The sequence below is a fragment of the Cricetulus griseus genome, chromosome X, assembly GCF_003668045.3.
Source record: "Cricetulus griseus strain 17A/GY chromosome X, alternate assembly CriGri-PICRH-1.0, whole genome shotgun sequence".
NCBI lineage: Eukaryota > Metazoa > Chordata > Mammalia > Rodentia > Cricetidae > Cricetulus > Cricetulus griseus.
The window spans coordinates 28,306,798-28,325,399 of NC_048604.1; the positions used below are offsets into that span (position 1 = coordinate 28,306,798).

Genomic DNA, 18,602 nt, shown 5'->3' on the forward strand with positions numbered 1-18,602 from the left:
TTTTAATCAGCTGTAACCATACTAGACACATTTAAAACTGATGGGTTTTGATTAAAAATAGTGCATACAACTAGGCATGCTGGCACACATCACAGCATCCAGTAGGCTTCAGGCAGGAGGATTGTAAGTTTGAGTCCATCCTAAACTGCACAGTGTGAAATTGTCCAGAAAAGAGCATGTGATTGCAAAATATATTAGTCAAGAAGCAGGAAGATGGCACAGTGGGTGAAGTGCTTGCCATGGGATAATGGAGACCTAAGTCAGAGCCATGTGTGTTTATAGCCCCAGTTCTGGAGAGGCAGAGACAGGAGGATGCCTGGAGCTTGCTACCCTGCCAGTCTAGCTATATTGATGAGTTCCAGGTTCAGGGAAAGATCTCTTCTCAAAAATAATAAGGTAGAAAGTGATATGCAAAGCTATCTACATTGTCCTCTGTTCTCCATACACGGGGAGGGGAGAGGGGAGGCAGCTAAGAGCTTCTTGGCAAAGAATACAATGATGTCCTGATGTTTCTCATAAACTGTAATACCCAAGTGTGAAATGGATATAGCCATGGAGCTTCATTGGAAACAATGCCTGTATCTACATAAGTCACCTAAATGTCTAAATAATGTTTTGTGTCAACCAAAATCTAGGTATTTTCAACCTGGCCACATTAGAGATGTATAGAACTACACCTCATTTGCTCTTTTTTGAGACAGAGTCTCATTGTTATCCAGTTCAAGCTGCCTTCAGGGCCCTTGGATAAACCAATTGAGACCCACAACTATTCTTTCATTGGTTAATTTACCAAATATTTACCAAGACCCAACAATGTGTTGTATGTATTACTAAACATTAGTAATTGCCTTCATGGAACTTACATTTTAATGTGGAGAGCACATAAGCAACAAAATAACAGCATATAGAAAGAACTTGAAAGGCTGAGGCAGGCTAATTGTGGGTTTGAGACAAGCCTTGACAACCTAGGAAACTCAAAGCCACCATGAACTATATAGAATAATCTGTCTCAGAAACATAGACTTAAAAGCAACAGAGTACAGTGAGAACATATAAAAGGGGCACCTAACCCAGATTTGAAAGTAAGAGTAGATATTTCATTCTGAAAATGAATAAGGCTAAGGGAACAACAGAAGGAATGGTATTTTTAAGGCATTAAATAATTTGAGTATGACTTGAATATAGCCTCTTGTGATGGGGTGGAGGGTACAATAGACAATGGGAAAGGGTAGAAAGTGGCAATACTACAAAAATATTTGTTTTCTCAACTCAATCTGTTTCCATATGAGCTTTATTGAAAACATAAAGCCTCTCCTCTCCCTTCTTTTGGTAAACTATCCTTCCCCTTTTCTCAGATCTAAATGTGCTCCAAATAAATTATGCCTGCCGTCCTTTTTACATGATTCTACATACCAGCCAAAGTAATAGGTGAAGTGAATATAAGGATAGGGCCCACACTACTAGCCTGATACTTGTCACATGACTCAAGACAAATCAATCTAACCTCTTCTCCAAGTCTTCTTAAACTGGAGCTGCCCAAGAGGAACACCCTCCTTCCTGGGTAAGAGCATGTTAAGTACAGACCTAACAGGAGCCATGCTCACCACTCCAAAGAGAATCTTCCTCCGTATGAGAATGAAGCAGAGACAAAAAAGGCAGAGAAGATTAGGTAAGAGAAAGTTCTAACAAGTTTTAAGCCACCAGCTTTTAGTCTTGAAGGCAATATGAACACTGCCTGGATTCTTGTTCTTTCAAAGACCAGGTCATTTAATTCTTTCTCCAAGCCTGTGAGCTACCAGGTAGCCTTCCTACAAAGTCTCTTTAACGTGAGATAATTTTAAATGGACATTCACTAAATTCTTGCGTGTTTTTTACTTATCTCCTAGGAACTGCTTTTCTCAAAGAGCACATGAAACAGCCATTAATGTGGAGCTTATTTCAAACTTGCTCAAGACAGTTTCTCCAATTCATTTCTATAGATCTTTGCTCATTTGATGTCTTCTGAAGACTTTGAAATCAGTATCCAGAACAGAATCAGATTCCCATAGGATGAACCAAGCCTCTGAACATTGTGTCCCTCATTTATTCTCCTGGCAATAACTATTGAAGCATGGAAGCAATTAGCTATGTAAGGATGAAAAAATATAAAGTGGCCCTTTTAAGAAATTTTTCATGAGCTTACATCTCTTAAATTACCCTAGGCACTAAGTTAGTGTACAAGTTTGTAGCAGGAAGGTCACAGTGCAAAGGGCAGGAGAAATCCAGTAGGAGTCAACTATTGATTCACTCAACTTGCTAAAAACAGAACTCATTTTCTCTCCTAAAGTAACTCCCAGTCCTGAATCCTTTCCATTTTTCTTGTCATTCTGCCAGTCATCTAAACTTAAAATTGCAGGATTTGACACTAATTCCCTCTTAACTCTTATTGCCAGTAAAATCTGCTTCCTTCCCAGTTTTTCCCCTTGGATACTTTGTTTTCCATTTATTTTGTTCCATTATCACCACCTAAACTCATATGCAGGATCCACCATTTCCTCCAAAACAAATCTCTTTTATTTTAAAATATTTAATTGAAAAATATGTTAATATTATACAATGTGATTATTTGATAGGCATGTGAATTATATAATGATTATCACAACTGTCACTGCCTACACTATCTGGGAGTATGTTAGAGTCCCAGCAATTACTCATATAATAACTAAGTTTATACCCTTTGGTTTAACATCTCTCTGTCCTACCCACATCCCTGCCCCTATCACTACTGTTCTGTGGATTTTATGATTACTACTTTTTCAGACTCTACATGTAATGAAAATTATATAGTATCTGTCATTCTGTACTTGGCTTATTTCATTTATTATTTCATAATGTCCTCTAGTGTTCTCAAATGGCACGGTTTTCTTCTTTTTTTGGGGGGGGGGTTCTGAACAGCAGTGTATTTTATATAGATAACACATTTCTTTGTCCATCCATCCATGGAGGCTGTAAGATAATCACTAATGAGAAGACTGCACTAATGAGACCCATGCTGAGAGACAGTCCTTCAGATAATATCACAAGGGAAGATCTCAGCTATATGGGAAGTTGCTACTGTCAGCAGCATTTCCATACCACTGCTCTTGCTCTAGCAAATAGCACTACAATCAAACCAGAGGTGAAGATGTCCTCTTTGATATACTTATTTCCTTTGCCCTGTGCAATTGTTTTTTAAAAATTTTATTTATTTATTATGTATACAAAATTCTGCTTCCATGTATATCTGCACACCAGAAGAGAGCACCAGATCTCATAATGGATGGTTGTGAGCCACCATGTGGTTGCTGGGAATTGAACTCAGGACCTCTGGAAGAGCAGACAATGCTCTTAACCTCTGAGCCATCTCTCCTGCCCGCCCTGTGCAATTGTTAATGAGAACAAATCACCTGATAATTTTATTTTCAATTTTGATGGGCCTTTATACTGCTTTTCATAATGGCTTCGCCAATTAAAATTCCCTATCAACAATGTCATCTTGACTAACATTTATTGTGTTATTTTCTTCTTACACTTACCATCATAAAACATATAAGGTAGTATCTAAATATACAAAGAACACAAGAAGCTAGTCACCAAAACAACAAATAATCCAATTAAAAAGTAGGGTACAGAACTAAATAGACAATTCTCATTAGAGGAATCTAAAATGGCTGAAAGGTACTTAAGAAAGTGTTCAACATCCTTAGCCATCAGGGAAATGCAAATCAAAACAACTCTGAGATATCATCTTACACTGGCCAGAATGACTAAAATCAAAAACATCAATGACAGTCTGTGCTGGAGAGGATGTAGAGAAAGGGGAAGACTCCTCCACTGCTGGTGGGAGTACAAATTTGTACAACCATTTTGGAAATCAGTATGGCGATTCCTTAAGAAAAGGGGAATCAGTCTACAACAAGATCCAGCAATTCCACTCTTAGGCATATACCCAAAAGATTCACATTCATGCAACAAGGACATCTGTTCAACCATGTTCACAGCAGCATTATTTGTAATAGCCAGAACCTGGAAGCAACCTAGATGCCCCTCAACTGAAGAATGGATAGAAAAAAATGTGGTACATTGACACAATGGAGTACTACTCAGCGAGAAAAAAACAATGGAATCTTGAAATTCACAGGCAAACGGATGGAACTAGAAGAAACCATCCTGAGTGAGCTAACCTAGTCATAAAAAGACAAACATGGTATGTACTCACTCATATATGGATTTTAGACATAGAGCAAAGGATTATCAGCCTATAATCCACACCACCAGAGAAGCTAGGAAACCAGGAGGACCCTAAGAGAGACATGCATGGTCCCCAGGAAAAGGGGAAAGGGACAAGATCTGCTGACCTAATTGGGAGTCATAGGGGGGAGGAGAGAGGAAGTTAGGAGAAAGAGAAGGGGAGAGGAGGAATGTGGGAGCAGGAAGATTGAGTCGGGGGAAGAATCAAGGAGAGCAAGAAAAGAGATACCATGGGGAATGAAGAAACCAGCTCCCCATTTCGGCAGCCATAACAGCTGAACACGTGCTTGTCTGACCTTGCCTTAGTCAATAGGAGGTTAGACACCTGCCTCGTGGCAAGGAACCAATCAGAAGTTAGCTGCTGGTGCTATGCTTTACCGCTCTGGGTGTGCTTTACGGACAAGTGCACAGCAATGACACACAGAGCATAGCAACCACCCTGGGAGGGCCTATGGGCCATAACCACCAGTTGACCAATCAACACAGGGTAAACCCTCCAAGCCTGGGGCCACACCAATCCTGAGCCTCTATGTACTCCTAGGCACTCCCCTTACGCTGCCCTATAAGATCTCTATGCAGACGCTTCGAGCTGTCTTTCCTAGCCATCCGCCTTGGCAGGTGAATGAAAGACCCGAGCTAACTCGGGGTTAGCTCGTTAAACAACTATAATAAAGCCTCGTGCAGTTTGCATCAAAAAAAAAGAAAGAAAAGAGATACCATAATAGAGGGAGCCATTATAGGTTTAAAGAGAAATCTGGCACTAGGGAAACGTCCAGAGATCTACAAGGATGACACCAACTAACAATCTAAGCAATAGTGGAGAGACTACCTTAAATACCCTTCCCCAATAATGAGATTGAGGACTACCTTATATGCCAATCTAGAGCCTTCATCCAGTACCTGATGGAAGCAGAAGCAGATACCCACTGCTAAGCACTGAGCTAAACTCCTGGGATCCAGTTGGAGAGATGGAGGAGTGATGAGCAAAGGGGTCAAGAACAGGCTGGAGAAACCCACAGAAACAGCTGACCTGAACAAGGAGGAGCTCATGGACCCCAGACTGATAACTGGGAAACCAGCATAGGAGTGATCTAGACCCCCTGAACATGCCCATTCCACCTAGCAAGATATTCTTTCAGCCTAGACACAATGGGGAGGGTCTAGGCCCTGCTCTAAATGATGTGACAAACTCTGAAGATCCCCCACGGAAGGCCTCACCCTCTCTGGGGAGCAGAAAGGGGCTGGGATAGAGGGCCGTGGGGGGCAGGGGAGGAAGGCAGGGAGAGGGAACTGGGATTGACATGTAAAACAAGCTTGTTTCTTATTTACATGAAAAAAGGAAAAAACACATAAGGCTGTATCTCATATAGTTTTGATTTGCATTTTCATGGTGATTAGTGCCACTAATCAACTTTTCATTATTGATTGATCATTTGTTTGCATTAATCTTGTGTGATATCTCTACTATTGTCTCCTACCACTACCCCAGCCATGCTTCAAAGGACTAATCATAGGATCCTGATCTAAGGGTCCCCTAGGTCCAGTACAATGATCTAAAACAGCATCATGATCCAGGATGATCAAGTCCTCTCCTAGGAATTTTGCCTAAAATGAAAGGGGAAGAAGGGATGGAATGAATGTGCAAATAAAAGAAGATAGAGAATAAAAGAGAGGAGTGGAAGGGAAAAGAAGAAAGAAGGAAGAGGGAAAAAGACAAAGAAGAGGCATTGATGCTGAATGGACACCTACCTGTGCAGAAGGCATGAGAAGGAGTCAAAAGAGTAAGGAATGAGTGATGAAAGAGTCTGACAAAGACTTATAAGTAATGAGTAAAGTGGAAGTGAGGGACCAGAGGAAAGACAAACTGAGTAGACAGAGAAAGTAAGCCAGTTGAAAGTGATGAGAAATGGAGCTGCTGTGTTAATGGTAAAACACTGAAGGGTGAAATCTCAAAATCCTGCTGCCGAAGTCTCTAAAGGTGCCATGGAGCCAACTGCTTTTCCACAGTGCCTCAGTATACTCTGCTTTCTGACTTTTGATTCTTGATTCCTCAGTAACCTCTTTCTACATTATCACCCTATTGGGGAAGGTATAAAATAAATCTTCATTATTTTCTTCAAATTATACAAACACATTTTGGGTAAGGTTTTCTAACAGTACAAAAATATTTTGGAAAGTATAAAATTCACCATAATCCATTCCTTGGAGGTAACTAGTATAGAAGTTTGGTGTGTATTCTTCCAGAAACTTTTACGTGCATGCATAGTTTATTACATAAGTACATTTATATGTTACATAAATACAGAGACTTCTTTTTTCATTCTTTTCTGCCACCCCTTTACTTGAGATAATTTTAAAAGCCCTATCATTTGCAAAGAAGAGTCTAAGAAAATCTGTTCAATCTTGTCTGTATCCTGAGATGATCATTCTGTGGCTCTAGTATGCTGGTCCAGGTTTTGGACCTATAATCCCTCAAAAAGAATATCCTACTTCCTTGAGCTTTTGCTTGGATACTTGGTGGAGGCCATTCTCTGAAGAGTGAATAATGGTCACTGGGTAAAAAAAAAGAGGCTTGCTTGTGAAGCTGTTTAAGGGGACAATGAGGGGACCCATGGGACACTTGTGCTTCTGGTCTGAATTTTTCTCTCTCCAGAATCGACTTGCCTCCGGCTTTCAAACGAAGCAGGTGTCCGGCTTCCTACACATGTGTGAGGCAGGTTTTATGTCTCAGCTGCTCTAGAACCACATTGCAAGGATGATTCAGTCACAGATTCTGTGCAAGGAGAGTGCAGTATTTGGAAAGAAGGAAGGTGTGGGGTAGCAGTGATGGTTGTCCTGCTCCCAGACTCCTGGAAGACCTCAGATACTGACACATGAGCAGAGTTGGCCACTCCAAATGCCTTACAACACCTAACAGGAGGAGACATATGGAGAGAACTCTTTCTCAGTGCTTTCTACATTTTTATGATAAAAGCATTTTTCAAGGGTCTCTAGAAGACAGACTGATGGCAAGAATACAGTTCAGTGATAAATAAATAAATAAATAAAAACCAGCTCCCAATAAATAAACAAATCTGGCAGAGATGGCAGGCAATACTCTTGTCCTATCTCCAAGACTGTTGGCAGTGACTAATAAAATTTCCTTTAAAATAAATAAGTGGGGCCAGGGAGATGACTCGGTGCATAAAGGTATTTGTGGACAAGTCCAACCATGTGAGCTCAATACCTGAAGCACAGACCTTAGAATAAAAGAACTGACACAGTTGTCCTCTGACCTACACTTTACATGTCTATATATGTATATATATATATATATATATATTATATATATATAATATATATATATGTGTAGTTGAGATAACTTGCTGTTAGCGTTTACTAACACTGCTGCTTTTATGAGCTGGTTTGTAACTGTGAGCCTTGCTCAGGGGAATTATAAATTGTAACTGGTTTTTGGTAGAGTTTTTGTTATTTCTACATATAAGATCTTCAAACACTGTTCTCTTTCTATTATGGCTGCCTATGACTTTTTTGTGTATGATTGCTGTGGGTAGGACTTCCACAGTTTCAATAAACAGAGAAAGTGGACATCCTTTGTTATAGGATGTCCTTGACTTACAAAACAAAAGAATGCCCTTCTTCAGAGATACTGACATTGCTGAGTGATAACTGGCCCCTCCAACCTCAGTCAGTAAAGGCTCCATAGATTTTTCTGGTTCTTCTGCCTCAATGCAATTGCCTCGTTTTACCTGAGTACTTTCTAGTCATCCTTTAAGCCCCTATAGCCTCTAGAAAAGTGGTTCTCAATCTGTGGGTTGCAACCCTTTAGGGGTTACATATCAGATATTTACATTACAATTCATAACAGTAGCAAAGTTATGAAGTAGCAGCAAAATAATCTTATGGCTGGGGGTCAACACATCCTGAGGAACTGTGTTAAAGGGTGTCAGCATTAGGAAGGTTGCAAACCCTGCTTTAGAAAGACTTGCCTTTCCTGGCTGCCCCACATGACTTCTCCTTCCTTCTCCTCTCACCTTCATAATTTAAATCATTTAATCTATCATCCCATTTTATGATGGCCTATTTTTTCTTTATTTATGCTAGCTTTCTTGACTCCCCCATTCATGAGGAGCAGGAACAGGTTTCATCTCATTTTCAGGTAACTCCCTTGATTCACAAACCTGGAGGATAAGTATTTGTTGTTTGAATGGTATCTACATGGGACATTTATATTCCAGGAGGCATATCATAGAACAGATATAAGCTGGGGAAATGCCAATACTTTTCCCCATCCATCCTGGTAGCATAAGATCTTACATAGCCTCCTTGTCCATGGACAGTTACATTTTCAGGTTAAGCTTAAGTCCCTTTTAAGAAAGGCCACCATGCAATATAGGGTTTTGGATATCTGCTGAATGATCCAAAAACCAAGAACTTTCCTTTAGTTAGAATATTTTCATGCAAGAAGAAATCTGGCTCTTACTAGTGTCATTTCCAAAACTGATAAGGGACCCATACATCAGCGGTGCTATTTTGACACTCCATTATGAGTCATAAGATTTCTATTCAACACCTACTCCCTGAGCCCAGGGTATTATTTATTCCAAGGGTTTGGTAAGAGGTCTCAACTAAGTGCAGGATAATCTGCTTCTGAAAACCATAGTTAAGAAAAGGGCAAGTTTCTTGTCATCTTCAGAAACTGATATGCAAAAAATAAATCTGACTAAGAACATGTAGGTGGGAAGGTACATGGTAAAGAGATTTTAAGAAAAACTTCTCCCATATTACCCACTCAGAAGTAATTGCTATGTGGTGCCTTTATTTTTTGGTTTCCTGTTTTCGCTTACAGCAGATAAAAACTCGGTGGCAATGATTTTAATCTTCTTTGTCAGCCTTCCAAGCTCATGGTGGGGAGGGAAGGTTAAGAATCGCTCCTGTCTTCAGGCAGGAAACCAAAGTTCAAGGAAATGGGTTCCAGCAGCAGATGAAAAATGTAGATGATCCCCCATGGGCTGCTATATAGATATTTGGAACACTTCCAGATCTTGGACAGGGACAGCATTATAGTAAGGGATGTAGTTAGCTGTCAGGCATGCTCCCTGACACTGTGAATCTGGAAGATGGAGAGTTAAGATGTGAGCAGAGTTGGAAGTGGGGGTAGGGGCACCTAGTTAGCCCAGGGTTTGAAATCCCAAGGTTTGATTATTCTTTCCGAAATTTGTTGCTTTATCGCTACAGTCTTTCCAAAAAGGCAGATAGCCACAGGAAGCATGAAATACAGTCAGTAACATTTTAGTAAGATCTTAATGTGAAATAATCTGTTAAATTTTTTCACTGAGAGTCATAGATAAAAAGCTTTCTTACCTCCTAAAATGGATTCACAATCATCTCTGTCAAGTTATGAATATCAAAATAGATGTCAGAGACTGACAACCTCATTTCCAGTCTTTGTCTTTTTAAAAATTTTTCAATTTTTTTGAATAGTAGAGCTGTATTATTTTTACTATAAGAAGATAAAAATACCTATGTACTTTTTAAATTTAATTTTCTCTAATCAAGGATCCTAAGAGGTATTGGGTCTTTATATATTTAGAAAGCTATATACAGAAGGAAGTCCAACTGAGAGCCCACATTGGGCAACCTCCTCTTTGTCTCTGAAATTCATCACCATCTTCCTTTACAAAGGTTTTCTGAGTCATTTGTCTTTATTTCTGTTTTCTCAGCCTGTTAACTGCCTAAGTACTAGCTATTCTCTCAAATAAGAAGAGTATCTCCATCCTCGTGTTTGTAAAATTTGCATAGGCCTTTCTCAATAAAGGGCTCCCACATGTAGTATGTGTCTGCCCTAGCGCATTGCCAACTTGCAGTCTTCATAACACTCGGGAGCACCTGGTTTCATCTGATTATTCTTGTGTGTTTACTTTTTTAAATTATTTCCTTCCTCACTGAATGAACCTTCAAGGAGAATTGCACCAGGACACAAACCATATGTGTTTTGTTCACAGATGGGTCTAGAACAGTCTCTGACTTATAAAATCACTCAATACATATTTTATGAATAAATAAATCACTAAATGAGTCTGTCCTCCCGCTCTACCTTCTCTAACTCAAACTGGATACTCTGTGAGCATCTTTAAAACACTTCTCAAGGGCTAAGGATACTTCTCAGTGGTGGGGAAATGGTCTAACATGAGCCATGACATAGGTTTAATCTCCACCGCCACCTGTCCTTGCGCCGTTTCTGTTGCTGTGATAAAACAATCTTACCAAAAGCAAGTTGGCAGAGTAAAGGGCTTATTTCCACTTACAATTCTATATCACAGTCTATCATGAAAGGAAGTCAAAGCAAGATGTCAAGTCAGGAACTTGAAAACAGGACTATTCCATACACCATTACATCTGACCAAGGAACTCGCTTCACAGCCAAAAATTGAAAGCAGAAACCATAGGAAATGCTGCTTTCTGTCTCACTTGCAGACTCATGCTTACATAGCTTTTGTTATACAGCCCAGTACCCCCCAGTAGTATGTATCCTTCTGTATTAACAAGAAATTAAGATAAAACCCCATCTCCACAGGCCAACCTGACCTAGGCAATTCTTCCACTGAGTTTCTCCTCTCAGATGACAGTTAAAGCTAACCAGGACACTATCTAAATAACTACTTGAAAATTTTAAACTATATTGCTTAAAAAGGCCATCAGTATTGAGACTTAGCACAAAACCATTGGTTTACAGTAGAAGGAACAAGCACTCTGATGACCCTTCCCACTGAGAACTTCCCAGTAATGTTGACCCTTGTACAACCTCCAAAGGAGCATAGCTGCAGTAAATTCTACTGCCTTTCTGGAGCACCAAGTGCAGTGTTCAGCAGAAAAAAGAAACACATGAAATGGTACCAGAGGCAGAATGGACTGCATATGACTAGGCAATAGAGACAGAATGGGCCCTGGAGAGAAACCAGCTAGTAACCCCAGTGACCTCACCCACATATAATTAGAGCACACAGACAAAGGCTTTAAGAGCAGCAAATTTCTTTCTTTTCATTTTTTTATTTTTGATTTCATTTTACATTCCAACCACAGTTCTCCAGCCCACTCCTCCTCCCACCCTCCCTCACCTCCCCACTGGATCAGCCTCAGTCCATTCCTTCAGCACAGTTCTTAGCAGACTGGTAAACACTGTTCTGGATCATAGAAATGAGTAGAAGCCCCTAAGGAGCTATTGGGAGGTAATCACAGTTGCCTACCTACCTCTCCTTGGAGATGACTGTCGTGAGCCAGTTCTTATCAACTCTTGAGTTCTGACAAGCTATGAGGTTTCTGCTATATCCTTTCAGGAAAATAAAACTGTTTTATGTATGATCTATAACATATAGATTTAAATTTAAATTTACAAAGCATAAATAAAATGCATAAATATAAACTTACATAAATACATACTCTGCAGAACATAAAACTGCTAAGCAGCAGCTTAGAATGAGCTACTTAGCAACGTGGCATCCCACAACTCATATTACAGAGATCTAGTCTCTTTTGTTTCCCTGTCATCCCTTTTAGTGTGTAGACAAGGACCACACGGAACTGGCACGTTAGGCTCATTCTTCTTTTGGCTGCCTGTGTAAGTGATACACTGTTGAAATCTAGAAATGACTCACTGGATCTTTACTAGTTGAATCAGTCTGACCTTGGCCTTGTGTTTATATGTGAGATTGATGGGCCTCAGACAGCAAGAAAGCAACCTTCTCATTTATACCACAATATGTTGTAAAGAATTCCCTGCTGGAGAGTTTAAATTAAAATGCTAAGACATGAGAGCTGAAATGTAGCTCTGTAGAACATTTGCCTAGAATACATGAAGGCCTGAGTTTCATCCCTAGCACCACAAAAAAAAAGGATAACGTGTATTTAATTCTTCTAACAAATACTCCAACACAGTCAAAATGCTCTGCTGCAACCTAACCTAGCCTTGCTGACACAGGAAAAATTGAAACCAATGACCATTTGTTTCAGAACATCCTAAAGTGCTGCCTCTTGTGGTCTCAGTCACTGTCTATATAAAATCATCTGAGTTCATTTTGACCATGTTTTTATTTTAGGCAAGTGTCCACTGACCTCAGTCTAATGAGGATATGGCCTATTTGCAAAGATTTCTAAAAATGATCCACCATATCTTCTATTTACCAGAGTGTTCTTAAGTCCTCTGACTTTTATACTGACCACCAAAGTCTCTCTGTGGGATTTAGTAAATAATAGACTAAAGCAAAGAGCCCAGTGCTGAGTATCTGCAGAGTGATTAGTAGATAGTAACACATTCTGTGACCTCCAAGAAATTATATTACAAGAAGAAAGTCAAACTGAAACACAAAAATAAGCACTTGACTGTAAAATATGTGGAGCTATATAATAAAGTGTTCCAATCCAAAGGTTACATAAATGAAAGAATACTGTGGGTATTAGGATGTCATTATGGCAAATGTGGCATTTGAAGTAGAAAATCGGGGTCACAAGGTCAGTAATGCAAGAAGGGAGCATAAATGAACAAATGAGAATAAACAAATAAAATAAAGATATATCAGACTATAAATAATTCTAGGAAGAAATGAGATTTTTAGTTCATTTTTTCTCTAGAACTGTTTTAAGATGACCTTTGCATCCATAATATATGAGAAGGATAAAGCGAGCCAAAAAAGAAAAAGAAAACCCGTTAGAACTCATGGTGCGATTAACAAAACAAGAAAGAATGGTTACTAAGTACATATAAATGAGGAAATGTAAGGATAATGCCATCATTAGAAATGCAGGAGTTAAAGGGAAAAGAGTGAAAAAGTAGACATGCAGGCAGTTAGAATAACAGTAACAATAATATTAGCAGCAGCAGCTACAGACTGCTTGGATTCTTTGGGGTACGAGTTTAGTAGTTCTCAACCTATGGATCATGAGCCCTTTGGCAAACCCCTATCTCAAAAAGTATTTACATTATGAATCATAATTGCAGCAAAATTACAGTTATGATGTAGCAACAAAAATAATTGTGCAGTTGAGGGTCACCACATCATAAGGAACTGTATTAAAGGGTCCCAGCATTAGGAAGGGTGAGAGCCACTGTCTAGACCATCAACATGAGGAGCTGTATTAAAGGGTCACAGCATTAGGAAGGGTGAGAACCACTGTGTAGACCATCAACATGAGGAACTGTATTAAAGGGTCACAGCATTAGGAAGGGTGAGAACCACTGTCTAGACCATCAACATGAGGAACTGTATTAAAGGGTCACAGCATTAGGAAGGGTGAGAACCACTGTCTAGACCATCAACATGAGGAACTGTATTAAAGGGTCACAGCATTAGGAAGGGTGAGAACCACTGTCTAGACCATCAACACGAGGAACTGTGTTAAAGGGTCACAGCATTAGGAAGGGTGAGAACCACTGTCTAGACCATCAACATGAGGAACTGTATTAAAGGGTCACAGCATTAGGAAGAGTGAGAACCACTGTCTAGACCATCAACATGAGGAACTGTATTAAAGGGGCAGAGCATTAGGAAGGGTGAGAACCACTGTCTAGACCATCAACATGAGGAACTGTATTAAAGGGTCACAGCATTAGGAAGGGTGAGAACCACTGTCTAGACCATCAACATGAGGAACTGTATTAAAGGGTCACAGCATTAGGAAGGGTGAGAACCACTGTCTAGACCATCAACATGAGGAACTGTATTAAAGGGTCACAGCATTAGGAAGGCTGAGAACCACTGTCTAGACCATCAACATGAGGAACTGTATTAAAGGGTCACAGCTTTAGGAAGGGTGAGAACCACTGTCTAGACCATCAACATGAGGAACTGTATTAAAGGGTCACAGCATTAGGAAGGTTGAGAACCACTGTCTAGACCATCAACATGAGGAACTGTATTAAAGGGTCACAGCATTAGGAAGGGTGAGAACCACTGTCTAGACCATCAACATGAGGAACTGTATTAAAGGGTCACAGCTTTAGGAAGAGTGAGAACCACTGTCTAGACCATCAACATGAGGAACTGTATTAAAGGGTCACAGCATTAGGAAGGGTGAGAACCACTGTCTAGACCATCAACATGAGGAACTGTATTAAAGGGTCACAGCATTAGGAAGGGTGAGAACCACTGTCTAGACCATCAACATGAGGAACTGTATTAAAGGGTCACAGCATTAGGAAGGGTGAGAACCACTGTCTAGACCATCAACATGAGGAACTGTATTAAAGGGTCACAGCATTGGGAAGGGTGAGAACCACTGTCTAGACCATCCACATGAGGAACTGTATTAAAGGGTCACAGCATTGGGAAGGGTGAGAACCACTGTCTAGACCATCAACATGAGGAACTGTATTAAAGGGTCACAGCATTAGGAAGGCTGAGAACCACTGTGCTAGTTGCTTTACATACATTACCTCATTCAGTTCTTTCAGCCCTCACAAAAGACAGCAATGTAGGGACAGCACAAGATATATTACACAGTAACTAAAACAAATAGTGATGCATTGTATATTCCAAAATATTTTAGAGTAGATTTTAAATGTTAACAGAAAGAAAGAGAAGCAGGTGAAGTGATAGATTTAATTGTTAGCATGATGAAATCAGTCCACAACATGACCACATACAGAAATATCACATTGTACTCTCTAATCTACGATACATGGTTAGTATTTGTGAATTTAAAATAAAATAGCAAAATTTTTAGGAAGAAACAGTCTCAGAAAAATAAAAGAACTTGACCCCATGTCAGACAAGACACACATAGCTAAAGTATGTCAAATTTCAAAACCACTGGCCTTAATTATGCCTTGCAGAAAAAGAGAGGAAGCTACAAGGAGAGAAAATTGAAAGTGTTGGGCTGAAAGCTGCTGTGTACGAGAACAGGCACTTCCAGAGTTAAGAAGAGTAAGTGCTCAAGAATCAGTTGAAATCAAAATAAGGAAATATTAGCCTTTGGGAGAATGAGGGACCTTACTTCCCCAAGACTGTGAACACTGCAGAGGAAAAGCCTACGGGTTGAGGCAGAGTGAACAAATAGCAGACACGCACCAGATCCAAGAGGACCTTGAAACGGGTGCCAAGTCTGCCTCCAAGAGCAAGCTGCTTATGTTTGATGACTCATTCCCCAGGATAAAGCCAGCTCTTGGCCAGAAGCCAGAAAGGATGCAGCAGCAGGGCACTACTCCACACTGCTAAGTGCTGTCACATCCGGACTACCTCTACCAGACTCCAGGAAGCATGACCAAATTCTCAAGCCACTTTGACTGTTTGTCATTAAACCATTTATTCCATTTGGGCAAGGGCAAAAGGGATGAGCGCAAACCACAAAATGCTCTCTAAATGCCCTGAAGGTTAATACTGACTGTCGACATGATGTGAGCTAGACTCATCTAGCCTCCTGGGCTGCTGGTGAGGATAGTCTTGATTAAGTTTATTGAGGTGAGAAGACATGCTCGAAAAGTGGATGGTGCAGTCTCTGGTTGGGTTCCTGCACTGCTGAAAAGGCTAGCTGCCATAAGCTTCCACCACTCTCTGCTTCCTTACCGAGAACATAATGTGATGAGCTGCTGTAAACTCCTAATACCATGATTTTCCAGCCATGATAAACTGTACCCCAGAACTGAAGCCCAAAATAGACCCTTTCTTCAAGTCGCTTTTGTCAGTTATTTTGTCCTATGAACAATGCAAATGACCACACACAAAAAAAAAAAACTGACTACCTTAAAAACCGTTCAAGAGTGGCTTCCCTGCAAGTCTGATCCCAAAAGCCTGAAGGATGTAGCAAGCTTTCCAAAGAACCAAGTTGATGCTGTCCACAAACGTAGTCCGAATGTGCCACAGCCTTCCTCCCTGATCCAGGATGATAAGAAATAAACGTAACAGAAAGGCATCTTCCCCAGGAAAGCGTGAGCTGCTCTGAGTTCAGCAGATACAGCTGGAAACCAGTTGCATGGCCTCTGGAAGCTTCCCAGTGAGAGGGTAAAATGAAAGAGGATGCTTGCTTGGCACAGCTACAAGGTGAACATTTTCTTTCCATTTTTAGAAAATGGAGATTTCATCTAAAAATCTGAGTACTGTTCTTTAGCAAAAAAGAAACAAATAAAGACCTTTTTTTCCAGAACTCATGGAACCTGGGCCCAAAATTGCAGTATTCCCTTGTTAGCCTTGATTAATGTTACACAAAGGGTACGGCAGGAAGGCTGATCTGGAAAGAGAAAAGCATCTTTGGGAAGAACAAGAATGTGGCCTTCAGGGAGCTAAGCACATGTTTAATTTTGTGTTTTAAAGTCCTCAGCAGACTGCAGATCTATAAAGGGAATCACTGAAAGTGAAGATAACGGCGACTTACCCAGAGCATCAGGCTGTTTTTTACAAGATGGGGTAAGAAGTGAGAAAGCAAAATCTTAGCTTCCCTCATACAAACTCTCCCTCCTTTGCAGAGAAACTTGTGAGCTGAAATGGAGCCAGACGCTAATGCAGAGCCTCTGTGAGCAGCTCTGGACTTGTCAAATACTGACATCTACTGGTTTACTCAGAAATGTAGCTTCATTCTGAAACGATCCATTTGCAGTGCTTTTTCTTATGGGAGATTTTTCTTCTTTGGCCTTTTGAAAAATACCAACCCAATACTATGTTTTATTTTTGTAAAAGGTATAGTTACTTAATTTGTGTTTTTTAAAGTTGTGAGGTTATTAAATAAGTTGAGGGAAACGCACAATGTCTCTACTCGAAATTTGTTGGGTAAAATACTCATCTCATATCCATAAGGCAATAGTCAATCTCCAAATCATGACCAGTTACATTATCTCATTATATATTCGACAGCCCTTGGAGATGAAAGTTCAGAACTATTCTATCTTATAAGAAAAATCACAAAATTCTGGTTCATAAATCCAAGGTCGTTGAGCAAGCGAGAGGTGATGCTGATAACAGAGCAGTTTTCCAATTTACTGGCTAGGACTTTTATCATTAAGGTACATTTTTCTTTGTGGAAAGAAATAAATTACTCTCATCTGGCGAGTGTAGAGGAGAAGGCAAATGGGGACACACAAACACACATCCCCTTTCCTTTGCTCTGTAACGTTAAAGCTCTGGCATTAACTAATGAGCAGAGGGAGAAGGCCGTTGTGGGTGATAGCAGCACTCCATTTTAGTGCATCAAGAAAGACTGGGCTAAAGCTAATGAACCCCTAAGCATTATTATCCTTTCCCTGCAGCATACCAGTATCAGCCACCACAATGAAGTATCGGGTTGATCTTTTAAGACACTCTGGACTGTCATTCAGAGAAACTGAGGACCTGATATCCTTCTTGCCTCCAACCCGAGCAGAGTTGCATGCTGGGGATGCTAACAAGCCTCCTGATTGTCATCGGGGTTAGAGGTACATATGGAAACTTGAGTGAAGGAAGGGACACCTAAGAATAAGATGCATGGATTGTCGACTCACTCAATTTCTCTATTTTGTGTGCAATTTACCAAAGGTGTCAGAATTTTAAATTAGAACCTTTCTTTCCCCCAGAAATGCCTGTGAATATAAAAACATGTATCAGACTGTGGAAGCCGGGGGATAAATGATTGCTTCACAGATGACCACTGCAGTGAAGATGTTGCCAAGAGATTCCCACATGGGGCATGAGGCATCTGTCTTAGCAAATTATGCCCACAAGGACAGCTGACCTGAACAAGGGGTTGCTCACGGACCCCAGAGTGATAGCTGGGAAACCAGCATAGGACTATTCCAAACACCCATGAACAAGGATGTCAGTTTGCAGTTCTGGGCAATTTATGGGGCCTCTTGCAGTGGGTCAGAATTTACTCCTAGTATACAAATGGACTTTGGGAGCCCATTCCACATAGCGGGATACTCTCTCAGCCTAGACACATGGGAGAGGGCCTAGGCCCTGCTCCAAATGATATGACAGACTTTGAAGATCCCCCATGGAAGGCCTTGCCCTCCCTCGGGAGCAGAAAGGGGATGGGATAGGGGGTTGGCAGAGGAGGAGGGGAGGGAGAGGAACCTGGGATTGACATGTAAAACAAACTCGTTTCTAATTTAAATTTTAAAAAGAAAAAAATTAAGCTAAAAAAAGAAAATTATACCCAAACATGAACTGTCACCACTTTCCTAGGAGAGGGGAGAAAATTCAAGCATTTTGCAGACCGAGGTGATGAGAAGCCAGGACAGATCTGGCAAGCATATACAAGGAAGTGCAAACCATATCCCAGGAGCTGGGTACCCGAAGCATGTCTACCTCCAAAATGCCAAGGCACTTTCTTTTGGTATGTACTCAAAAGACTCAAAGTCAGCTTTCTATAGA

At 40.4% G+C, this 18,602-nt stretch overlaps 1 pseudogene; it reads right to left on the reverse strand.

The window, feature by feature from the left end:
* LOC113837814 overlaps positions 1-18,602 on the reverse strand; it is a 59,870-nt pseudogene that overhangs the window by 8,559 nt on the left and 32,709 nt on the right.